Source organism: Rhinopithecus roxellana, chromosome 3 (assembly GCF_007565055.1).
Source record: "Rhinopithecus roxellana isolate Shanxi Qingling chromosome 3, ASM756505v1, whole genome shotgun sequence".
NCBI lineage: Eukaryota > Metazoa > Chordata > Mammalia > Primates > Cercopithecidae > Rhinopithecus > Rhinopithecus roxellana.
The window spans coordinates 143,761,688-143,788,130 of NC_044551.1; the positions used below are offsets into that span (position 1 = coordinate 143,761,688).

A 26,443-nucleotide genomic window follows, 5' to 3' on the forward strand; every position below is an offset into this window, starting at 1 on the left:
TATTACCGGCATGAGTACCCATATGATCAGACATACACTAACAAGACTCTGTCTAGACAGGCAGAAAAGGTTTTTTCTTTGTATTTTTTCCAGAATTAGGCATTAATGTGCTACTCGTGAATGGAAGAAATGTTTACATAAATCCATACTGGGAAAAGAAATTATTCTCTCAAACACTTCCAGGGGAGACATCATTGGCAGGATTAGTTGCATATTGGAGCTACCATATTAGTTCATTCCCCCTGTACTTCAAAGATGTAGGAGCCAACAAGAGGGAGGGCACCACAGTAAGAAATGTGAGTAGCAAGATTATAAATCAGTACTTTTGACAGGGTGATTCCAGACAGCTTTGCTTTAACCAACATTCGACCTTACTTTATAGTGGTGAGGAGGTATTGAGCATAGTTAAGTTTTAAAAATGACCACGGCCTTCCCTACAATATGGTATGAAAAACTATAAAAGGCACTTTTAAATGTTACCTGGAAAATCTTAAGTGAGGTATATAGTGCAGAAATACCTGTTATCCAAAATCTAAGATTTTATTGTTTTCAAAAGAGGAATGTTTAAAAGCACCCCCTCCAAGGCAAACAAAAAATGTCAGGCTCTAAGATGTAAATAAAACTGCAAACTACCTTTTCCCCAACTACTCAATTCATAACTTTCCCCAATCCCTTTTTAGAGTTTGCTTATACCAAACAAATTATGAAACTAAATCTGCTAGGGAAGGCTAAGTTCATAAGGTTTTGGGTAAGTAACTCCAACAACCATCATTAATTATTAACATTATGGGTTCCTCCTCCATTCTCACAAGTGATCAAACTACGTCAACACTTGGCACATTTTCAAAATTCTGCTAAGAAAAGCAGAGAACACAGAAGTATTATATAATATGGTCCCTGCCCTCAAGGAGTTCATAATCAGATTATCCATACCAGTTTAATTCTTAAGATGGCTGCTGTAAGAAACTGAAACCCAACAGATAACATCACGGTAGTTTTCCTGTTGAAAAGGAAGATTTTCATCAGTTGAATGGACAGTGACATTTCACTTTTGGAGAGAGGAAATCTGGCCTTCTACACATGAGGTTCCATGAGGGCTGCCGTCATTGTATCCATTTCCTCCCAAATAAAGACACGTGACCCAAACTGGGTCACACAAAGTCCTGCCCGTCGATGTCTTTGATACGGAGCTAACGAAGAGGCTGCTGCTTCTCTGGAAAGCGGTGGGAGGCACTGACACTGGAGCTTCCTGTGGCTGCTGTTTGCCGCGCATGGGCCTCACTGAGAGGATAGGGCCAATACGCAGAAAGAAGCAGAGAGAAGAGGGACGGCACAGCACTGTATACTCTGCTTCCAGAAACCTGAGGCTAACCATACCCTGCCCTTCCCACAGTTTGGTTATGTTTGCCAGCAGGTTCCATCCCTGGCAAGCTCGTTGGAGTTGGACTTCTATCCCTTACAACCAAAACGTGTCTTGACATCAGTTGTTCTTCATCTTCAATGTACCTAACAAAAGAAATGGAGTCTTAGACTTCAACAGGAATTACATGATAGATATGACATATTATATACGAATTTTGACTCTAAAGGGGCTCAACCATTAAACTTGCTACAAAGTGTGGATGTGGAACCTATTCTTGGTCTTCAAGTTATCTCAGATGACTGTCTTGAATAACTTTACATGCAGAACAAGGCCTAGACTGATGCATAATTCTTAAACTATTTGTTCTACACATCTTGGACCTGTTGAAATGGTCCAAAGATGACCCACCCCACTGAGCATTGAAACTACCTATTCCTGCCTTCTGATTCCAAGTGCCCTCCATTCACCATCATCTGCTGCTTCTGCACCTCCACAGGCACAAATACTAGGACAGCACTGACATACCCGGTGTGATTATTCACAAACACATCTTCGCATCACCTGCAAGTTCTCTGCCTTCTACTGAAGCCTCTGTGGAATCCACTTCTCCCTCCTGGCCATGGGGCCACCACATTAGCTGAATCACCTGCCCTTCCTTCTTCCGTCCCTCCCAACTCAGAAAACCCCGGGTATCCCCTTGAGGACCACATTTTGAGAACCACTAAACAAGAGGAGTTTCTATGATTCCCACCAACACTATGATCTCTGCATAATAGCACAAACTTTTCTTTCTCTGAGTGTTCTTTTTTGGCAATTAAAGGGGCAGATTTTAGAAGTTTCTCTCCTTTCTATCCTACAGTTATAAAAAACGAAAAATGGGCATTACACGAACCCAACCAAGAATACTGTTTTTTCAGCTGCTTTTCCTTAACCTTGAGATTCCTGAATTGAAATGGGGGAGGGAGAATAATTAGGTATGATGTTTGGGAAATTGATTCCTAATAGTTTGTGAGGTTTAGAGTATTCGTCATTTCACCCACTATTCAAGTGTTTCTTCATGGTTTGCTCCACAAAGAAAAAGGTCTCTTGGGAGTCAAATCTGTTTGAAATTATTCAGCTCAAAGACTGACACTGTGAAATTAGAGAGAAAGAGGTCAAATAACCTTATTGGTGGATTTTCAGAGTAAAGTATGGTCTGGCATCATGTAGACATTCTCAGATGGCCACAGACACTGAAGAGACAAAAAGAATTTTCCAAAAAAGAAGAATTTTTCTTACAGTAAAGAGATCCAAATCCCACCCACATAATTTTTTTGTTGTCATTTTTTCGCCCTTGACCCTCCGCTGCTAACACTGCTTCTAAATTACTGCAGACACAGTGGAATTTGGAATCTCCATTAATATTTACAAAGCTTGCCACCCAGGCTATGACCCACCCTGCTGTTTCAGAATGATAAATTCATCTGCCTCCACCGAGACCTGAGAAATCTTATTTCGCTGGGGAATAAGCATAATTTCTGCCATACACATGATGTGATTATCAAGTCTGGTTTATCAGCCAGCAGATCTCCTAAGGCCATTTCATGGCAAAAAAAAAAAAAAAAAAAAATGTATTCAATAAAACTTTGGAATGACTAGAATATCATTTTCTCCAAAAGTCTTACTTCCTTTGTAGCCATTAATGTCACTAAAGTACAAGTAGGCACAAGACCAAATAGAAACTAGTAACCATTTCAGAAATGTGCTATGACACATGAGTCCCCATCTAAATAAGGAATGCACTCTGAAGCAGCTAGATGCAGAAATGCATTTCCTCCCAGTAGCTCTCCATTCCAACTATGAGTTTGTTTTTCTTTCACTGAGAAAAAAAATAAAAATGAGTTGACAACATTTGTTGTTTTAATGATTTTGTTTAAAAATAAACAAATTGGGATCCTTCTTCATTTTAAGGACCAAAGTCAGCTAGGAAGGTAGACCACATGATTTCCAAGGTCTTGTCCTTGGAAAATTCAAAATAGATCTAAAATTCAAAATGGCATACAATGAAGTGACTGATCTTGATACGGTATAGATGAGTGCAGCAGGAATTCAGAAGAGGGAAGCAAAGTGTGACATGGTGTCATTAAATGTGGGAGCTCACAGACGTTTTGGTTTGTCCTTCTGGGAACATGAGACACTGGCATATTCGCTCTCCTTGAAGTTAGGTGTGGCCAGGTGGCCAATTCTGACCCAAATACCTTAAGCAAATGTGACAGTGACATATGGAGTGAAGGTGTCAGGGAGTAGAACCCCTCCAATCCTGTGGGATGGACATGCATTGTTATTTGTTCCTTTATATCCACTGAGATTTGGGAGTTGGAATTGCAATGTAACCTTGGTCCTCCTAGCTGAAAAGGATGGCTTTGCAGAGAAGGCGATACTTTGATCATACAGTGAAGAGAAGAGAGAAGGAAGTGGTTGAGAGATTCCAAAAATGAGATCTAGTCCAGAGATTCTCAACAACATAAAATCAAATAAATGAGAATATTCAGAAATGGGGCTCAGGCATCAGAATTTTCAAAAGCTTCTCAGGTGATTCTACAGTACATCCATATTCAATTATAAATTGTCAATTTACAATAAAATAAAAACATTAAAATAAAGCACTTTCAGGGCTGAGAACCACTGATTTCAATGATAGGGATGAGTGCAGAATAAAAGTAAATAGATAAGACATGAATAAGCACAAAGAGTTTTTGCAATTCCCATATCTTCAAAAGTCCCAGATAGAGTTTCCAGATAACTTCAGCAAAGATTAAAAAAGAAAAAAGTTAAAATTTTGTACTATCAAAAAAATTATTTGACATAGAATGGTCAGTTAATGAATTACAATTGGCATTTTTCAGTGTTGATTTTTCAAAAAAATTCTTCTTTTTCTTACAAAGAAAAAGGAATATTTGAAACCCCAGGCCAGTTTTACCTTAAATGATTTACGTGTTTGTCTCTAAGGTTCACATATCCATTCATTATCCATTACACTAATAACACTGTTACAAATAATATTAATAGCTAATATTTATTATTTACTATGAGCAAAACATTATGCTAAGTAATTTGCAATAACTTCACTTAGTCCACACAACAAACCTTGCTGGATAGTTAATTTTTTTTTTTTTTAATCTCACTCTGTGGCCCAGGTGAAAGTGCAGGGGTGCAATCATAGCTCACTATAGCCTTGAACTCCTGGGCTCGAACAATACCCACTCCTCAGCCTCTGGAGCAGCTAGGACTACAGGCACACACTGCCATGCCCAGCTAAGTTTTTTAAAATTTTTGTAGAGATGAGGTCTCACTAGGTTGCCCAGCTGGTCTTTAACTCCTGGGCTAAAGCGATCCTCCTGCCTAGGCCACCCAAAAAGCTGGGATTACAGGTGTAAGCCACCACACCTAGCATTAGTTACTATTATTAACCACATTTTGCAGAGGAAGAAACTGAGCACAGAGACATAAGTAAATTCACCAAGAATGTCATATCAAAGGAGTAGATTTGGGAAGGAACCCAGGTTTTTATGAGTCCAAAACCTACTATTTTGACTATTAGATCTAACTGACTCACGAAAATTTATTTACACTTCATCATTTTACTAAATAACTACAAAAGAATAAAGAAGCTGTTTTAATTTGAAACATAGACTATTTGATGGAAAAAACAAATCTACTTATCAAGTAATGTGGGTTCTTCATGGGAAATAAACATCATGTCCAAAGTATCACTGTTCTTATAAAAAGAATTTGCTGAGGAGGAAAAGACAAGTTTCACCTGCCCTCAACCCCCCACAGTGAAATAGCAATTTGAATTAGTTCACAATTAGCCCAATTCAGAGTCAGCTGTTATTCACACTTAGTGTAGCAGAAATTCATTTGTAGGCAGTGTTAACCAGTTCTTCAATACAAGGTAATTTCAAATTGAAAAATATACAGAAAGGTAATATTTTGATATTTGAATATTTGAAATTAAATATAATTGGGGAATTCTTGATTCAAGTTGGTTAATCATTTTTGGGAAAAACTGTCAAATAGCATTGATTTAAAAGAACCTTGGATAGCACATATATCCAATATGTCCATAGAGTTGTGCATTTCTTGTGTGATAAATAAAGCTTATGATAAACCAGAATCTTGCCAATGGTCTGCTGTGCAGAACTCCATAGGGACATCCAAACTGATATGCCAATAAAGATCACACACCCTTCTCCAAGGAGTAAATAGGCATGATAGCAAACAACCTAGACTTACCAGATGAGTGAGAATATTTGCAAACAAATGAGTAGCAGTAATAATTTACTTCAAACTCTTCAGAGGTCTGGCACCAAATTTTAATCAGTATGCGTATAACCAGTAAAAGCCAAGGGATCTATGTAGTCCAATTTTAGAGTAATATTACATTCAGGAAAAGAAAGTCCAGAAACCAAAAATAACTTTAAAAGTCACTCAGATAATTTACTTGCATTTCTGAAAGACCCCTGATATGGTTTGGCTGGGTCCCCATCCAAATCTTATCCTGAATTCCTGTGTGATGGGAGGGACCTAGTGGGAGGTAATTTAATCACGGGGGCAGGTCTTTCCTGTGCTGTTCTCATGATAGTGAATAAGTCTCACAAGATTTGGTAGTTTTGAAAAGGGGAATTTCCCTGCAAAAACTCTCCTTTTTTGTCTGCCGCCACGTGAGACATGCCTTTCACCTTCCACCATGATTGTGAAGTCTTCCCAGCCATGTGAAACTGTAAGTCCAATAAACCTCTATCTTTTTGTAAATTACCCAGACTCAGGTATGTCTTTATCAGCAGCATGAAAACAGACTAATAAAGTAAATTGGTACCAGTAGAGTGGGGCACTGCTAAAAAGATACCCAAAAATGTGGAAGCAATTTTGGAACTGGGTAGCAGGTAGCAGTTACAACAGTTTGGAGAGCTCAGGAGAAGACAGGAAAATGTGGGAAAGTTTGGAACTCCTTAGAGACTTGTTGAATGGCTTTGACCAAAATGCTGATAATGATATGGACAATGAAATCCAGGCTGAGGTGGTCTCAGACAGACATGAGGAAATTGTTAGGAACTGGAGCAAAGGTGACTCTTGTTATGTTTTAAGAAAGAGACTGGCAGCATTTTGCCCCTGTCCTAGAAATCTGTGGAAGTTTGAACTTGAGAGAGATGATTTAGGGTATCTGGCAGAAGAAATTTCTAAGCATCAAAGCATTCAAGAGGTGACTTGAGTATGTTAGAGGCATTCAGTTTTATAAGGGAAGTAGAGCATAAAAGCTTGGAAAATTTGCAGCCTGACAATGCAATAGAAAAGAAAATCCCATTTTCTGAGGATAAATTCAAGCCAGCTACAGAAATTTGCATAAGTAACGAGAAGCCAAATGTTAATCCCCAAGAAAATGGGGAAAACGTCTCCAAGTCATGTCAGAGGTCTTCATGTCAGCCTCTCCTATCACAGGCCTGGAGGCCTACGAGGAAAAAGTGATTTCGTGAGCTGGGCCCAGGGTCCCTATGCTGTGTGCAGCCTAGGGACTTTGTGCCCTGTGTCCCAGCCACTCCAGGCATGGCTGAAAGTGGCCAATGTAGCGCTTGGGCCATGGCTTCAGAGGGTGCCAGCCTCAAGCCTTGGCAGTTTCCATGTGGTGTTGAGCCTGCCAGTGTGCAGAAGTCGAGAACTGGGGTTTGAGAACCTCCACCTAGATTTCAGAAGATGTATGGAAATGCCTGGATGCTCAGGCAGAAGTTTGCTGCAGGGGCAGGGCCTTCATGGAGAACCTCTGCTAGGGCAGTGTGGAAGGGAAATGTGGGGTTGGAGCCCACACACTGATTCCCCACTAAAGCACTGCCTAGTGGAGCTGTGAGAAGAGGGCCACCATCCTCCAGACCCCAGAATGGTAGATCCACCAACAGCTTACACCGTGTGCCTGGGAAAGCCGCAGACACTCAACACCAGCCCATGAAAGCGGTCAGGAGGGAGGCTGTACCTTACAAAGGCACAGGCAGAGCTGTCCAACACCATGAGAACCCACCTTTTGCATCAGTGTGACCTGGATGTGAGACCTGGAGTCAAAGGAGATCATTTTGCCCTTCTAGATTTCAGACTTGCATGGGGCCTCTAGCCCCTTTGTTTTGGCCAATTTCTCCCATTTGGAACAGCTGTATTTACCCAATGCCTGTACCTCCATTGTATCTCAGAAGAAACTAACTTGATTTTGATTTTACTGGCTTATAGGTGGAAGGGACTTGCCTTGTCTCAGATGAGACTTCAGACTGTGAACTTCTGAGTTAATGCTGAGATGAGTTAAGACTTTGGGGGACTGTTGGGAAGGCATGATTGGGTTTTGAAATGTGAGAACACCAGATTTGGGAGGTGCCAGGAGTGGAATGATATGGTTTGGCTGTGACCCCAGCCGAATCTCATCTTGAATTCCCATGTGTTATGGGAGGGACCCAGTGGGAGGTAATTGAATCATGAGGGCAGGTCTTTCCTGTGCTGTTCTCATGGTAACAAATAAGTCTCACAAGATCTAATGGTTTTAGAAAGGGGAATTTCCCTGCACAAACTCTCTTTTCTTGTCTGCCACCATGTGAGACGTGCCTTTCACCTTCCACAATGATTGTGAGGTCTCCCTAGCCACATGGAACAGTAAGTTCAATAAACCTCTTTCTTTTTGTAAATTGCCCAGTCTCAGGTATGTCTTTATCAGCAGCATGAAAACGAGCTAATATGACCCCATTTATAATAACAACAACAAATTATAAATCTTATTTTTTCTCTTTCCCAATTCTTTAGGGCCCAGAACTACTCCCAGAGACTGATAATTGCTAAATTTTTCAAAACTCTCTATTGAAACACAGCCATAAAGAGTAGGTTGTATTATTGATACACTCACTCCTTTCTGACCATTCCTCTGTGGGAAGAATATACTTCCCTATCCCATTAATATTGGCCTTGATCATGTGACTTACTTTGACCAGAACAATGAGAACAGATGTAATGTATCCCACAACCAAGCAGACACTTTAAATGTGCTTGTATAGTTTGACTTGGTCTCCTGTGCGCACTTCTATCTGCTCTCTGCCATAAGAAGAAAAAGTTCCAAGTAGACACATAGAACAGACATGAACTTGACCCAAAGCCTGAAATGAAGTCACCAAAGCTGACCACAAACCTATGAATGAAAAATGAATGTCTGGCTATGTAAGATGCTGAGATCTGGTGGTGTTTGTTACACAGTATATCACAACAAAAGCTGATACACAATGCAAATTTTCTCCTTTCCCTCTGCTTCCCCTGTCTCCATCACCAGCAAGCAAGAACTCCACTTCTTTAGGAAGGGAGAGGAGAGATAAATTGGAATATGCAGTGCAAAATCAACTTGACTGGGAGAAGGAAAACGTAATTACCTACATAATGATGGGAAAAGTGACATCATGCCATATCAAAGGAGGCAGTCTCTAAGACTGAGAAATAAAATCAGTGCAGCCATTAGTAAGCCCTGAAGTCAGCAAGGAGAGAAGCAGAGGCAGTGTCACCCAAGGTCCAATTGGAGGACTATAATCATCTCAAATAAAAATATAAGCCACTTTAGCTGACTTACGTGCAAGGAAGAGTGGGCTTTTGGGGCCTGGTATAAGAAAGTATCCTGGGGGGAACTTAAGCCAGACAGGCCTGTAATGACTGCCCATACCTACTTGATAGTTCTCCACCCTGGATTGATCCAAGAACCCTGTGGCCCATGATCATGGCCGTAAAAATAATAGTGATATTCTCTCTTGTATGAAACTAAATACATAACTTAGAGCCTTCTCTTTAATTAAGCCAATACATTCGTCATACCAGTCGCCTTTGCACTTCCATCCTGCTGTGTGGCAGACTGAGGACTTGGTATTAATGTAGGTTTTGTATCATGAGAAGTCTAGCCCTTGACATATGCAGTTCCTTGGCAAAAAGTATTTATGGTTGAAATGTCCTTAACTGAATGACCAGTTGGGATGTTCTTAGAAACTACCAGAAGCTGGGAGCTTCCCTGCCTCTAGACAGATTGAGGATCATAAACCTTGCTCAGCAAAGTAGCCACCTGAAGGCCCACAGCATCATCTCTGATCATGTGCCAGGACCACTCCATTAAGATGAGTTCTGAAAATAGACTGACGCTTTGATTAAATCCAACATTAAGCCTGGATTTTCCTCAGGCTCCTGAAGGTCAGAGTCAATGTAGGCTCAAGGTAAGGAAGCCTGCACTGTCTCAGAAAAGTATAAACTCCTTAAGAGCCTTCTCTTTGCTACTGCTCACCATGCTAACATCACACACACACACACACACACAAATCTCAAAGCAATAAAAAAATTAAACCAGCTGTTATTTTTCAAGCACCATGTCTCCCAGCTGCTGCCTAAAGGAGCCCTGTTTAAATGCTTTTTCTTTGTTTTTTCTTACTCCTTTCTTCTTCAGAAAACACCTCTTTTTTTCTAACAAATTAATAAAGCAAGTCATTTTTCACCAACTTACAAATACCAAGATAGGAAAATCCATTGTAAAGAGCTGATGAGGCAATTATAAGGGATGAGGAATGAATGCTAACATTTCTGCCCTGCCTGCATGACTAAGATTTATAACTGTAAACCTGCAAATCTCTGGCTTATGTATGCAAATATGGGTCCAATTAGTGATTCACCTGCAACTGCTAATTAAAAGGCCTGGGGTGATGGATTGCCACTAAGCAGGCAGGCAGGGGCCTGACTGTCCAGCATCATCTATTCCCACACAAAGGATAGCCCAAGGAGAGAATCTCTGAAGATTAGCTCCCTAAAGAACCATCAGAATTTTATATCTACTAATTTGGAAGAAAAAAATAAGTCATGTGGGAAAATGTAATTATAATGCAGCTAGAAAATAAAAACAGGCAAATTAAACCAAGCATTGTTGCATCATTAAAGGAGAAAATAACCGTTCTGAGTAATTTTCCCATGGAATTCGGAACAAAAAAAAAAAAAAAGAATTGGAAAAAGGATTGGAAGAAACCACATGTGATTCTTTCCCCTCCAATTACAACAAATTTCCATAGTTCTCAACTCAGCAAAATGCCTGAACTAAAGCTTGGCAAATAGCAGAGAATAAAGTTGTTAATAAAATAAAAAATTCAAGTCCAAGCCTTCCAGACACAGCCAGGTTGAATAGGTTCTTGTATTACTTAAACTAGGTTTGGAGACATTGATTCAATTCCTGACTTCCAGTTTCAGCTAAAACAATCCAATTAAAATTCAAATTAAAAAAAAAAAAAAAAGCCCTGCTTTTCACAGCCCACAAGTTGTAGCATCTATAGATCTCTAGTTCCGTCTTATATAAAATGCTAGAATAGAATATCTCTTCCTTTGTCAGCCCCTTGGCTCAGTCACACAGACATAAATTACCAAACCATTTCTGTGGCTACAGTGCTTTATGATCTGCTATCCCTCAAACCCACACCTCTTCATGACTGTCATGTCTCAACCCAAAGGACAACCACGGCAGCTGCTATTTGGACCAAGAGCCAGGCCTGTGGCCACACAGACCTCGCCTTCAAAGGGCTGCTAAATGCAGGGTCTTGTTGGGTTAGGAGTGTTTCTTCCAGGCAGCCCTAGCACGTGCAGGGTATATGAGGGCTCTTGCAGAATGGCTTCCCACACATGGCATCCTGGAGAACCTAATGAGGTGTCACATAAAAAATACTCCTTAATTAAGTGACCTCAGAGGGGGAAACAGCAGGTGGGCAATGTCAGGGTGCTACTGGCAGGAAAATCAAATAGATGTTTATTAGCTTTACCTCATCAGTAAATATCACTGCCTTGGAGAATGAAGAAAAACAATAAATAACCCTTAGTATCTTGAAACATTGGCCTTTTAGCACACACCATTACCCCACCCAGTCTTCCGTTTGCTCTGCTTTATTTACAGTCCCTTATATTAAACTCATACACTAATTAGTTTTACCCTCATTAATTATTTGTATTTACAGTTAAAATATATCACATCTTCCTAGGTGAAATGTATTTGAGTATTTGCTGAGTCCTAGTACGTGCCAGGTGCTTCTTGGTGTATTATCTTCGGAAACCTTTACACCAACCAGGTGAGGCTGTGAGTTGCCCGACATCATTCAGTTATCAAGTAGAAGAGAGGCATTCAAGCCTCCGTTCCATGGCAGCTGCCACCCACTATTGACGGGACCAACTTTCTCCCCCGTCTTTGTCGTCTAATTTGAGTGTGTTCCCTATTCTTTTTGGAATCATCTTTTTGTGGTTTTTACCCACTGATCCTTGCTCTCTCATTCTTCTGTTTTCTAAGCTTTTCTCAATTCTCTGCACTTCTTTCTTTATACTCTTAATTCTTTACCCTTCCCCTTTTCCCTTGATACTGGGCACCCCAAATCCTCACATTAGCAATACACCAAGGAAGGACACAGACTATCCATACCATCTACCCTGACTCCCTCATTTAAAGAAACCAACAATGGGAAAAGTTAGGCAACAAATCCAAGGGCCCACTGATAGTCAGGAGCTGGACTATGTTAAAACAATTAATTGGGAAGCCATTAGGCTGAGATGGCTCCAGCACCTTGGGTTATATAAGCAAACAGAAACCTAACTCACTGCAAACAGTAAAACAAAACTTAGGCTTAACTAATCAGAAACCGCCAACTCACCTCTAGCTAGGGACTTTCCACTTTAACCAATGACATCTTTTATTTGTTTTGTTTTCAAAAACACATTATAAAAGTTTATCTTTTCACACCTTCAGGGGAACCCTGAACTGCTTACAGTCTGGTGCTACCCAATTCATGAATTGCTATCTGTTCAAATAAACTTATTACAATATGAATGTGCCTAATTTTATGTTAATAACAGTGTAAAAATTAAATCTTAATTTTCACTTTGGTGTTTTTTCAGGGTTTACAAGTTTCCTCTCACGTTCCTTAACCATAATCACACAGTACAAGTCCACTTGTCCTCACTGAATAGCTTTCCTGAAGATCTGCACCCACCCGAGCTGTCCTGTTCAGCACTTTCAACATGTGTGCACCAGACTTGAGCTCCCTGAGGGCAGAGACCTTGGTTTTTTGCCTTTGTGTCTCCAGCACTTGACGCTGAGTTGGCGCCTATAAAGGATTGTTGGATGGATGAATGAATGAATGAATGAATGGATGAATACTGTTTCTTCACAGGTCCCAAAACACACCTTCTCCATTTCTACCTACATTGTCTTAAAGTTCTCCCTGCCTGAAACACTTTACCCCACTGGTTTATTCTCCTGGTTTATTCCATTCACATTTCAAAGACAAGCTCAAATCTCTTCTCTTCCATTGAGCATTTGCAAAGCACTCCAGCTTACCTGGATTTTTCTCCTCCCTAATCTCCTGTAGAAATCGTCCATCTAGGCCGGACACGGTGGCTCACGCCTTAATCCCAGCACTCTGGGAGGCCAAGGCAGGTGGATCATGAGGTCAGGAGACGGAGACCATCCTAGCTAACACCGTGAAACCCCGTCTCTACTAAAAATACAAAAAATTAGCTGGGTGCAGTGGCGGGCACCTGTAGTCCCAGCTACTTGGGAGGCTAAGGCAGGAGAATGGCGTGAACCCGGGAGGCAGATCTTGCAGTGAGCTGAGTTCACCCCACTGCACTCCAGCCTGGGTGACAGAGCAAGACTCCGTCTCAAAAAAAGAAAGAAAGAAAGAAAGAAATCATCCATCTATATAATTCAATTTAAAATTTTAAAATTTAATTATATGTAGTTTGCTTCATTCATGTGAGTCTTATCACAAGATCTTTAGGAATAAGTACCAATTCTTATATTAAAATAACAATTAGTATGTAGCTAGAGCTTTGTAGCTCACAAAGTACTTTTTTCACACAATATTGTCTCCTTTAGTCCTCTCAGCAACCTCATGGGGTAGGCACTGGATGCATCTGCTCTAGTTCCAGGTGTGCTTCCGCCTGGTTCTGTGATCCTCAGAGCCAAGGCTCTTCCTTCACGTGCTGCCCTGTGCCATGTGGGGATCCCACTGATACACTTGTCAATGGACAAAAGAACTGATATATACATTCAGTAGCACTTCACATGTGTTTAACCATATGCTTTTTGAAATTAATACTCCAACACTTCCCTAATCTACATTTTTCTATCTTTCATTTAATCTTAATCCTCTATTTCCCCTTTATCCCTGTTGAAACAAATTAGGTGCATAATTAGAAATCTGGGTTCCTTTCACTCAGCCTTTAGATCATAAACTCATTGCACAGTTAATATTTTAGGGTGATTAAAGTCATTGCCACATATCTACTGTCAAAGAAGATTTAGAATTTGGTCACGGAGGCTACCTGAGATTATCCCATTTATTATGCCACTGGGGAAAAGTAAAGATACTGGTGCTTGTTCTACCTGAAAGACAAGCTAATATGAATCAGGTTGATAGGCACTTATTCCCAGGTGATTATGTTTTCTCCTTTTGAAAGAACTTGGGTCACAGAAGTACCGAAGGAGCTCAAAGGAGGTTCTTATAAAAGAGTGAAGACCCATTGTCTGTTGGCTTCTACTCAGAATCAATGCCCAACAATGATCCTGAATTTAAGGAGCCCTCCACTTGGGCTAAGTGAACACTAACATTTTCATTCTGCCAGTGGTTTTTGTTGCTTTGGGTAACAACTTTGCATTTAAAAATTCTTTCCCCTCGATTTCACCAAGTATATTCTCTTACAAAAGTTCATGATCTAATTGCACTTTTTATAACATGAACTTACATGCATGTTGTAACATGCAGTTACCATGCTTGGTCTGGGGACAAGTTAGGGGCAGCCTGAGAGAATAAAAGTTATATAAGAATTAAGGTATTTTTAAATGAAATCCTGAAACTATTCCATATGATACTACACATACATATCATTGTACAGTTGTCAAAACTCAGACTGTACAACACCCAAAGTGAACCTTAGTCTAAACATGGACTTCGGGTGGTTATGGTGTATCAATGTAGGTTCATCAATTATAAGAAATGTACCACACTGATGGGGGATGTTAATAATGTCAGAAGCTATGCATGTGTGGGGCAGGGATATATAGGATATCTCTCAAGTTTGCTATGAACCAAAAACTGCTCTAAGAAAGTCTTTTAAAAAAAGTCTATTTTAAAAAATAAAATTCAGCTTCTGCTAATATACACACATACATGCACATGTTCAATACTACTCTATTTTTTGTTTTATAAGAGGTCAGAAATATTCATGTACCTTGATTGCAAATTGCTTTTACTTTCACATCATGACATTTCAGTGAAAAAAAAAACAATGAAAAGTGGGTTCCAATAAAGAGGCCAAGAAATCCACTGAAAGAATTAAGTCTGATTCCCAATAACTGTGGAAAAACCTCAACAGAAATTCAGCCAGCTTATGGTCAGTTTTAAACTTAAATTCATCTTCAAGATTTACTAGCTAGAAGAGATGAGTTGTAGAAATCGATGCTTGCACAGCCTTTTCCAATCTTCACTCATAACCATCCCTTAGGAAAGAATGCTTTCTTTTATTTTCTGCCTTCTATCCACAACCTGTCAACAACCTCTTCCATGCAACTGGCAAGTGAAAACCCTCTGTCAATAAACAGCTCATGCACTTGTCTATAGCTTCGGGAGCTTCTTTCTGAGGTTCCCCACATGAACAAAGGACAAGGCTCTTTCTTGGGCAGTTCCAATAAAGTAGCTTCAGCCACTTTATTAGAAACTAGCTAGACAAGGCTGGATGCGGAGGCTCACGCCTGTAATCTCAGCACTTTGGGAGGCTGAGGCAGGCAGATCATGAGGTCAAGAGACTGAGACCATCCTGGTCAGCATGGCGAAACCCCGTCTCCACTAAAAATTCAAAAAAATTAGCTGGGCTTGGTGGCACGCGCCTATAGTCCCAGCTACTCAGGAGGCTGAGGCAGGAGAATCGCTTGAACCTGGGAGGTGGAGGTTGCAGTGAGCTGAGATCGTGCCACTGCACTCCAGCCTGGTGACAGAGTGAGACTCTGTCTAAAAAAAAAAAAAAAAAGAAAGAAAGAAAGAAACTAGCTAGACAATAATCTAGACAGAGCTGTTTCTCTGCTGTTGTATCTACTCTTCCCTCAGCACTGGCTTTCTGAAGCTCCCAGTGGTCTAATTTTTCAAGTCATTTGTCTACTTCCAACTATCCTTGGTAGAAGGTTCTAGTGATAAATATATTACGACTGAACCAAACTTTCCCTAGTTTATTAATTCATACAAATTAATTAATTTTTCAAACATCGTCTTCCTGAGGCCCATAACAACTTCTTTCAACTCCAGATTGTCAAGCACTCACATGTGTGTTATCTTTGGAACTGCAACCAGTAAGAGGGAAAGTAGAATGGTCAGAAAGCAGAGAAGGGAACCTGTTTTCTTAGAAAAATGTCAGAAGCCATCTCCTATCTCAAATCAACAAAGACTGTGAAAGGAAAGAGAAAAAAAAAAGTGAATATTGTATATAGGCCATAATCCATCACTGTAAGTCCAGTAAACCTATCACAAGAACGTCCAAGCTTGCTTCTGTTTTCTAATAACATTTCTTTGCCCATCAAATAAGAATTAAGATCCTTATCTTGTTATGGTGGCAACATGCCTTGCTTTAGGATGGAATATCATTTAGAATTTGTACTCAGAAATTGTCTTGACACTTTTCTCTTGTCTACCTAAAGAGAAAGAGAAAGCCCAGGGGAAAAAGAAGTATTCAGAGAGTGAAGAAGTATTGAGTTCCTTTTATAGGAACTTTGTAACTCTTCTTTTCATCACTGGTTCTTCATTTTAGGAAGAGCTGGAGATAAAAATTGTGAGGTTAATCAGAATACGGGTCTCATGTAATGCATTTCATGTGTCTTCTAATGATTCCTAGTAAATCCTAATAGGTTAAGGAAAGTGGTCCATTAGCTGCTGTGTCTTCCATCTGCCAAATCATTTCCCATAGTCCTTGGTAAATTCCCCAGATCTGCCTTTTTCTTTTCTTTTCTTTTCTTTTCTTTTTCTTTTTTCTTTTTTTTTTTTTTTTGAGACGGAGTCTCACTCTATTGCCCGGGCTGGAGTGCAGTGGCGGGATCTCAGCTCACTGCAAGCTCCGCCTCCCGGGTTTACGCCATTCTCCTGACTCAGCCTCCCAAGTAGCTGGGACTACAGGCGCCCGCTACCTCGCCCGGCTAGTTTTTTGTATTTTTTTAGTAGAGACGGGGTTTCACTGTGTTAGCCAGGATGGTCTCGATCTCCTGACCTCGTGATCCGCCCGTCTCGGCCTCCCAAAGTGCCGGGATTACAGGCTTGAGCCACCGCTCCCGGTCTTTTTTTTTTTTTTTTTTTTGGTGTGTGTGTGTGAGAGAGAGAGAAAGCACCTTGCTCTATCACCCAGGCAGGAGGGCAGTGGCACAGTCATGGCTCACTGCAGCATCGACCTCTCAAGCTCAAGCGTGTTCATCCTACCTCTGCCTCCCAAGTAGCTAGGACTACAGGCACACGCCACCACACCCAGCTAATTTTTGCATTTATTTGTTTGTTTGGTTTTGGTTTTCGTTTGGTTTGGTTTGGTTTTTTGAGACGGAGTCTCACTCTGTCGCCCAGGCTGGAGTTCAGTGGCATGATCTCAGCTCACTGCAACCTCCACCTCTCGGGTTCAAGCAATTCTCCTGCCTCAGCTTCCTGAGCAGCTGGGACTACATATACGTGCCACCACACCAAGCTAATTTTTGTGTTTTTAGTAGAGACAGAGTTTCACCATATTGGCCAGGCTGGTCTTGAACTTCTGACCTCATGATCCACCCGCCTTGGCCTCCCAAAGTGCTGGGATTACAGGTGTGAGCCAACGTGTGCGGCCAATTTTTGCATTTTTAGTAAAGACAGGGTTTCACCATGTTGCCCAGGCTGGTCTCAAACTCCTGGGCTCAAGCGATCTGTCTGCCTTGGCCTCCCAAAGTCCAGGGATTACAGGCGTAAGCTACCACACCCAGCCTCTGGCTTTTTTCTAGCCACAATCAACTTTTATTCAATTAACTAAGTCTCCAAAACTTCCCATGCTCCCACAAGGAAGTGAGTAGAGGCATAAATGAAACAAGATTGGCTATAAGTTAATAATTTTTGAATCTGAGGGATGAGTATGTGAAGGTTTATTACACTCTTCATTAGCTGTAGATATACTTTTATGTATATTTGAAATTTTCCTTAATAAATATTTTACAATAAAAAGTCTATCAATCATCTCAGTCAAGTGCAGTGTTTTAAATAATAAATTCTGAAAAAAAATCTTCAAAAAAATACTATAGCATCATAGCTATTTTAAATTCTGTCCCTAGGCAATATAACAGAGCCCTTTCTTGCCCCTTACTGCAGGTAATTCAGATGACGTACTCTTTCCTCACCTCCTCTCTGCTCTTCTCTTGCACTTACAAAACATAATCAGTTGTTTAGATTGGAGTGTGGTGGATTCTTGGTTCTATGATTCTCAATAGTGTATACATCTCCTCTTCTGGCTAGGAAAGGCAACCCCTAAAGGAATGGCTTTGCCAACTTACAAATTAGTTGGGAAGATCATTTGTGGGCAAATCCTTTGTACCTCCAATGTAGTAGATGCTGTTGGTGCCCTCCTCCGATTCCCTTCACCAGCTAGGACACTAGCCTCTCACTGCAGAGAAGGTTGGCCAGGGCCGTGCTGATAAACGTTTAACATCTGGCTGCCTGCAGGAGTGTAAGGCCTGGGATTTGTAGCTTTTGTTGATTTTCATGACGTAATGCTTCCATCATGGCCGACTGCAAGCTGTCAGGGTGAAGTCTCAGAACGGGCATTTGGGAAGTGCTGTGCAGTCAGCGCTTGTGAGCTGTGGTTGAGCTGACTCCAGCACACCATGGCTACATACAGCTTATAACTGTTCCTTTCTCTGGGGAATTGCCTCCTGACTGAAGACTGTCGCCTTTCAGGCTTCGCCCATGGATATCTGTAAATGACGACCAACTGATATGGGTGTACAAAATTCCAGCCCCCGTGCCTCGAGGTGGGTCAATTCTGTGTATGAATTATTCATCAGAACCCACCCACACGCACACAATGAATCAGATCACATTCCTTAAGAGGACATCATTGTACAGCTCTTTCCCCTTTCCTCTCCTGCTTCTCTCACTTATTAGCAGGTTTTTTCCCCCTAAAGAATATGCCATGCCCTTAGGGAATTGCATGCAGCTGAATGCTTGCCTCAGGCACTGCTTCAAGGGAACCCAGCCTGAGATACATTCAAAACGTACCCCAAGGGGCAAGCTTTCCTAAAACTTCCCTCCAATACACTCCAAATAATACAAAGAGATAATTCTAATCTTAGGAGATACGAGAGTACAACCCAAAGCATCCAACTACAGACCCTACATTTTTAAAGTCTTTTTTCACAGTAAAAATGCATGCAAAATTTTAACCTATGTTCCATAATATCTCTGTTTAACACTAAAAATGTCATATTTTTTTCTCCAGAATTCTTGTGTAGAGTCCATGTTCCAAGATGCTAGACTGTATACATCCCATGGCTGTTCCAACTATGAAGGTAAACATGCCCAAGTCAGAAAAGCCTGAATAAACTTGAAAGCCACTCAAAGCCTGGCTGCTCAGCTTTCAACTCACAATGAGCAGCATGCATTGCCAGTCCTTAGAGACTGTCTCTTCAGCACTGGAAGGTCAGAGCAGACCTACTCCAAACACAGTATTACTATATCCCAGTTTCTCCTTTAGTTTCATCAGGAAGGAAGGGGAGAGCAAAAAAAGAAAGGAATTCCACCACCAAGAGTTAGACTTCAAAATGATCTTCATGTATTCTTTCGTATCTTCCTTTTAACAGATGAGAAAACTAAGATCTGAAGCACAAAGTAATTTGCTGAAGGTCACAAAAGCAGTTAATGCTAGAACCAAGATCCCCACATCTCTGGATTTTCAGGCAGGTTTCTCTGCTTGCCCATGTTGCCTGCCCAGCTTCTGAGGACAACCTTGATTGTCCTGTGAACTGGGGTCACTCAGTCAAATGTCGCTGCTGATACCCCAAGGTTGAATGGCAGTTTATTTAGCATGGCAGCTTTTCAGACTCCAAGTGTTTCTGAGTGTGTGTTAGAAACCACCACTTCATCCAAAACTGGCCAAAGTGGAGAATTGTTTTGTACTTCCCAGCTGTATTTCCTTGACAATAGATGGTCTGAGAATGCCCCCTGGTGCCTTCCTACTGTGTCTTCAAGCACTTTAGAGGCAGGAGGTGGCTGTGGGAAAGGATGAAGAAAAGCTAGGCTCCTGGAAATGGTTTTTTCTCTCAAAAAATGTGGCGTGGGTGTACTGTCAGCAAACTGTGGCAGGATTCGACCAGGAAGTTGGATAAAAACATACTGTGTGGTTACGCCTCCTCTGTTGCATTTGCCTTTTTTCCTCTAATAATGAATATAATTCTTTTTAATTGCACAATTATTTAAATACTTATTCAACTCATATTAACACAAGGCATAGAAACAATAACAAATTGGTAGGCATAAAAATCTCTGACACAATTTTAATTTAGGCATATCCTTTTCTGGTTTTCTGCATAACATGATTACCATTTCTCAAGAACATGAGCAAAAGCACACTCCCTGGGTCCTCAGAATGGAGTGCACCTTCTCAAGTACACTGCCACTTTAGTTTTAATTACATGTATTTGAGAAAAAGAAGATTGACACTTCTTCCCCAAGATGTACCCCTCAAGAAGTTGAAAGGAGCACTGAGTAGAACAAAGGGGAAAAAAGCAATTAAAGGCTTTCTAGGGCTATAACCTAGATACGTTTGTCCCTTTTAATCCTTACATTGATCAGAAATATGAAATATAAGATTTGGGAAGGAAAGTGTCTATTTTAGCCCTCCCTCACATCAGGACTGGTCATAGCAATACCTGTCATTTATTGACTATTAACTCAATGCCAGGTAATAGAAGCATTTCACATGAATTATTTCATTTAAAGCCTCACAACCACCTCAGGAGAAAGGTGCTATTGTTTTCTGCATTGTATAGATGAGAAACCTGAATCATGGAGATATTAAATGCATTGCCCAAGGTCACTCAGCCACTAGAAAGGCCAGCGCTCAAGCATCAATCTGCTCGGCTCCCAAGCCCATGCTTTCAGCCCTCCGGATATATGGCATCCACAACTTTCCTAAACAGCCTTCCTGTTCCCTCTCCTTAAATTCATCCAACAACGAGCAAATCATTCTATTATCTAACAGCTCTCATTGCTTAAATCACTCCTGTTACCCAATATTTGGTACCGGATGATGCAGCAGTTTGCTCCCTGTTCTACTTGACCTTCCTTTAAATATTTGAAACCAGATATCAGGTCACTAGTCCACTTTCCCAGCTTGCTCTTCTCTAACTAAAATGTCCCCAGGTCCTCCAACTGTTCCTTGATTAAGTCGCTTTCCAGGCCTTTCACTACCCAGGTTCACTCCAGCTGTGTAGCAGCTCTCCCCACAAAATCGAAATGCGATAGCTAGCAGTGAACAACACCCTAAATGTAGTCTGACTATAGCAGGGCAGAGTGGGACTACTGCCTCCTTATTACCGAAATCATTTCGAATTAAAAGGCATCTTTAATTCTTACAGCAGTTGTATCACATTGGTCATTCGCGTGGTGACCACAGCCACCAAAAAACCCTCGCCTTTCTCCCACAGAGAGTAAGATCTTCCCCCAGCACAAATGCACACTAAAGTTCTGAACTAAAATGAAGGATTTATTTAATTTAAACTTCACATTCTTATTCGTTCTGAGTTCTTAATTTTTCCGCACTATTGAGATCATCCAAACCTCAGGTCAAGATGGCCAAAAAGGTGAGGTCCACAGACAGCCCTGAAGCCTCCCTCCCAAGTGGCACCCACTGGAATTCAGTACCCTTCACATATCCCTGTTCAACTGGCCACAAAGCCTCCTAGCTTCACTATCACCCTGCTTGTATACCTTCATATTTCCCACAAGGACGTCATAAGAGGCTCTATCAAACGTCTTCCTGAAATCCAGACACATTTGTCTGTGGAATTTCCCCTCCCCACCAGTCTCCCCACTCTATCAAAAAAGGAAGCAAAGTTCATTGGGTATATCTTGTTTTTAAGCAAACCCACATTTAGTGAATTCATATTTATACATACCACCAGGCTCAACGGGATGTTTATTTCAGAAAATGAACGTTCTTCCAAGAAACCTAATTTTAAATAGAATAGAGAAATAACATTTTAGCTACATTTTTTCACTTGTGAAAGCACTTGAAAAAACATATTTTCAGGTCCATCAATACCACCATAGGGCTCAGCATTTATCATAGTATTTAAGTGATAGATGCCACTTAAATACTATATTTCCAAAATATAATTAAACTTTGACCACAACTGCATTAATCAGGATTGGAACTTTACCTGCATCATACTTTAACCAGAGAAGTAAATCCCACCAAGGCAATTTGATATCTGGATTGAGTTCTGTATTCAGAATACATTAAATTCCACCTTCTAAAACTTTCTGGACAAGGACCAGAATGTCTGCCATTCCAGACAATGAAAATTGAGCTGCTATTGAAAGACTTCGATATTACAGACAAATATCCCATTGCGTAAGCATACCATACATACTAAAACCAAAAAAATAAAAAATAAAAAAACAGATGAGGACATTTTTTAAAGATATTATTTATTGAAAGTAGTGTACCATTTATTTAGAATATGTCAGGATATTCTGAGAGTTTAACAAATGTGAACTCAATCCCTGAAACAACCCTTAATGACAGTCACCTTTATTTTCTTCATTTTTAACAGAAGGGAAGATGAAGGCACAATCAGGTTAAATGACTTGCTCGAAGACACACAGCTAGGAAGTGGTATGGAGCCTCAATAGCGAAAATTAAAAGTGTTATGCTTAAAACTTGAACAAAAAAATTCATAGAGACTTTCCATTCTGCCGTTGGACATTCTCAAAAAATGTCTTAAATACTTTTACTTTTCTCCTCACTCCAATTGGCAGTGTTATATGTTTCTTCATGAAAGAATAAGTTTAAAAGGTAAGAGAATAAGATAAATACATTCTGCAATGTCAAAGGTCACACATGGCTGGCTTGAGTTTACCATTCTTGGGTCCTCGAGTTCAATTCACTGACTTCAATTCCTGATCCTTGTGGTAGCTCCAATGTCTACTATTCTGCTGGGCTGGCCCTTCGTAGGTACTAAATAAATCTTTATTGAATTCAATTAAGTGAATTTGTTACTGAGGCATTTCAGGCTGCACCATATACAGATATTAATAATAGCCCTAACATTTACCTCAAAATACTTTCCAAGTCTTGTTAGCTTACCCATTCATTTACAAAAGATTTAGACTCACATTTCTACGCGTAGGATTTAGAATACTTCACTCTATGAATTACATTATACTTTTAAGAATTGTGAGAGTTAACAGTCACAAACCCCAATAGAACATTCTAATGTGGCCATATTTTACACAATTTCGAAATAGTGCAATATGAAAAATTCATATAGTCTCTTCACACTCAAAATGTGAAGTAATATAAGTGCCTCAAATTTAAATTCTTTCTGAGGATCAAAGAACTTTAAGGCTAGTAGGCCAAATGAACTGTAAGACTGAATTCAGGATATGGCCTGAATTATGCAAGTTTGGAATTACGCAGCCTTGAAGGCCACATCCTTTTCATAAATGCCACCAACCCCAACACATCACCAAGGGACAACACAAAGGAAGCATTGCTGTATAACAAATTGGTGGCTGAAGTCTTGGAGGCCAAACAGGCTCAGAAGCTTCAAGCCAAAGCAGCTGTCCTCAGCCTCTCAAAAATCTATGCAATTACAGAGAAAAATGCTGAGACACACAACAGGAAGATGAAAATTAAACTCAAGAGACCCATGACCAAATTGCACCCACGGGTCTAAATGTTGGTGGTGCTAGCCCTGAAACAGCAGGCTCCCGGGACTCAGAGAACGAGTTATCCATCTCCCCTCTCAAACTCTCTAGCCCTTATAGAACCATAGGCTCTCAGACCTCACCTGGATGAGAAACCACAGCTCTCTCAAAGCCTCATCATTTCAGGGTAAGAGATGCTGACAGATAAACAAATTACCAAATGATAAAGTGAGTTTAGCCTTTGTGCACTGGAAGCAATGGCTGGAAATGTTCATGACCAATTCCACAAAGACAGGCAAACATTCACACTCAGAGAGAGAGAGAGAGAGAGAGAGAGACAGAGAGAGAGAAAAAGAAAGGGATAGAGAGCGAGACAGAGAGAGAATGAGTAACAGTCTACCGTTTCCCTTCCTCCACTGTATGCCCAGTGAAATTGTCCCTGGTATTTAAGAAAGCAAGGACAGAATGAAAACCTAAGAAAAAAAAAGAATTGAGGTTAAGACCAGAGTGACAATGAAAGTAATGAAGGTGGAAGTCTTTTACAAGCACTTGTGAATCTGAAGCAAGAAGTAGCTTCTTTTCTTGGGTTTTATCCTTCCAGTGGCCTTCCTAATAGGGAAAAGCTAAAGTCAGTCACTTTTGGTGCCTGTATCAACCTTGTAAGACACACTAAATTCTCTCCGTAATGCATAACTGTCAGCCTCTCTCACTCATCTGGAGTGATTTTTCCAATTAAGCATGACAGGTATTTCACTCAAGCCCCCTATTCTAACTCGGAGGCCGGGTCCTGAAGAATGAGACTTCAGTGGCTGCTGACACTTCTTTTGTCACACAAGCCTCTCTAGACAAACAATATTGACTACAAATTTGTCAGGACTTTCTATGGCCATCAATCATGCCTGCCCTTTTGCCTACTTGTGCACTCCTGTATTTCCCCTCACTCCCATGCTTAAAACAAGACAAAATTAAACTCAAAAGTGTAACCCTCAAAGTTAGAATCAGCATAAATCCTGGAGTATCTGGAATTTGAATATTCATCTGGCACAACTAATGTACTCCTTACTCTAGAAATTAAAAGCTTTAAAATGATGTACTGCCTCAGAGAAATGGGCACCAGAGTTTCATATCAGAATGCTTTGGTGTTTGGTGTTTGTCTTTTTGTGTTTGTGTGTGTGTATGTGTGTGTTTTCATTCTTACATGAGTTATCAGAAAGTACAGGCAGATAAAGGTCTGACTCACCGGTCTCAAACTCCAATGCCTTCAAGGCTCATGGAGCAGAGATGGGGCAGAGTTAAAAGCATTTGCTGCTGTAGAAATCGTTATGTATTATCAAGAAATCGTGTGCAGACTGTCTTTTTCTTTTGGCAGAAGCCGAGGCCCTGAGTCCTGCCTGTATGAATGACACGTAAGCTGTGGGCCTGTGATTTTTTCTGTTCTTTCTTCTTCAGTCTGGCTTCATCTCAAGAAGAAGAAAAAAAAAAAAAAAAAAAGTACACATCTCCCCATACGAGAGAAAGGATGACTTACAGTACTGAGTGTGTGTGTGTGTGTGTGTGTGTGTCGCCCTGAAGTAATGCCAGCATCCAGAACTGCAACCTTACCTTTTTAATCCTTAAGAACCAGAGACATAGTTGCTCCTGCTCAGCAAAGTCTACAGCCATTTCCAAGAGCTCCATTACAACTTGCGTGAGGACCAGGCCACCACCACGGTGAGCTCCAAGGTGGGCTGGTCCACGTCTTGTGATCAAAATGACTGATGCTAGCACCAGAGTGTCCATCATGATAGTTTCTTCTTTTGCTTCTTGAATGAGAAGGAATGGGGATTTTTCAATTAAAGGTTAAAGTATCTTCTTTCTTCAAGGTCTTATTAGCCAATTTGTCAATTGTCTTTCAGCTCAGAGGACAGAAATTCATGGAAATAGGATGCAGGCATCCCTTTTATTTGTCTCCTCCTGCACCTCTGCTACTTGCAGGCACAACCTTAAATGATGAAATATCAACTGCTTCCCAGCATCTTTGGGAGGTGCATATACTTTTACAATGCTGTGTTTGCAAGTTCATTATAATAAAAGCGGAATTCAAAGTTCATTATAATAAAAGCGAAATTCAAAATAAGTAGATGTAAAGCAGAATTTTCAGAGCCCCTCTAGTTAACACAGTCATTAATTTACCTTTCTTCTTTTTCTTGATTTATGAAACTACTAGTTGCAAACTGATGTCGATTCAGAGCAGGAGCCAGGGTGGACAATGGATCTCAGCATCTGACCCTTTTGGAGCAGCTGTCTGAACCACAAGGAAAAACTATCAGGCCTGCAGCCAGTGGGAGAATCATCAGAACAGACAATACAACCCATTTGTTTAATGAAGAAAGAGTTAGGCAACCTACTAGAAACCACAGGCCTGATCCACATTTTTTAAACTTATGACCATGTCTAGAAAAGTTGCTTAACTCTTCTGTGCTCCATTCTTCCAATGCTCAGAGCTCCATGCGACTCATCCAGAGCTCCCATGTGACTCGATGCCTGCCCCACCTCTCCACACCTGCACAACTATCAAAATAACCAGCAAGGAAAGCTTTCTTTAAAAAACGAAGATTCCTTGCCTTTACCCTAGGTCTCATCCAGGCCTATGAAATGGGAAATCTGCCTGATGGGGCATTTTTACCAGGAGAATCTAAATGAGCAACTGAATTTAGAAATCACTAGGCTGGAGCACAAAGAGCAAATGCACAATCCAAGAACCACTTCTTCGACCCCTTTGTCCATGACAGACATTAATAATCAACACCAGCACTCTTTCCCACAGAACCCAGCCAAAGCTCAAGATTCTTCTCCAGATGGAGGTGCAGGCAGCCACTCCTAGTCAATGAGAGCTGGCTCACAAACTGAAACCTTTCTGCCATCCCTGAGTGAGAACCCAGCAGCCCACCAGTATTGTGTGTTCAGTTGCACCTTTCACCCAGCATCAAGAACAGCTCATCGTATAATCCTTTTAGGTTCACAAAATCTTTTCAAACACCTGATCTTCTTTGAGCCTCCCAGAAACCTTGTGAAGTTAAAAGGGTATGTATTATTATACCCATTTTACAGATTGAGAAACTGGAGGTCA

At 40.7% G+C, this 26,443-nt stretch overlaps 1 long non-coding RNA gene across 2 annotated transcripts in view; it reads right to left on the reverse strand.

Moving 5' to 3' along the window:
* Nucleotides 1-518: 518 nt before the first annotated feature.
* The window catches only part of LOC104680198, a 30,578-nt gene continuing 4,653 nt past the window's right edge, over nucleotides 519-26,443 (reverse strand). The window contains exons 2-5 of one of the 2 annotated variants that reach the window (XR_004056215.1): nucleotides 25,507-25,618; nucleotides 24,937-25,136; nucleotides 21,579-21,631; nucleotides 519-1,506 (exon numbers count right to left, since the gene is read on the reverse strand). This is a non-coding gene — a long non-coding RNA (uncharacterized LOC104680198). Of the gene's footprint in view, nucleotides 1,507-21,578; nucleotides 21,632-24,936; nucleotides 25,619-26,443 lie in introns of both variants that reach the window. The other variant, XR_004056214.1, reaches the window with a different exon arrangement.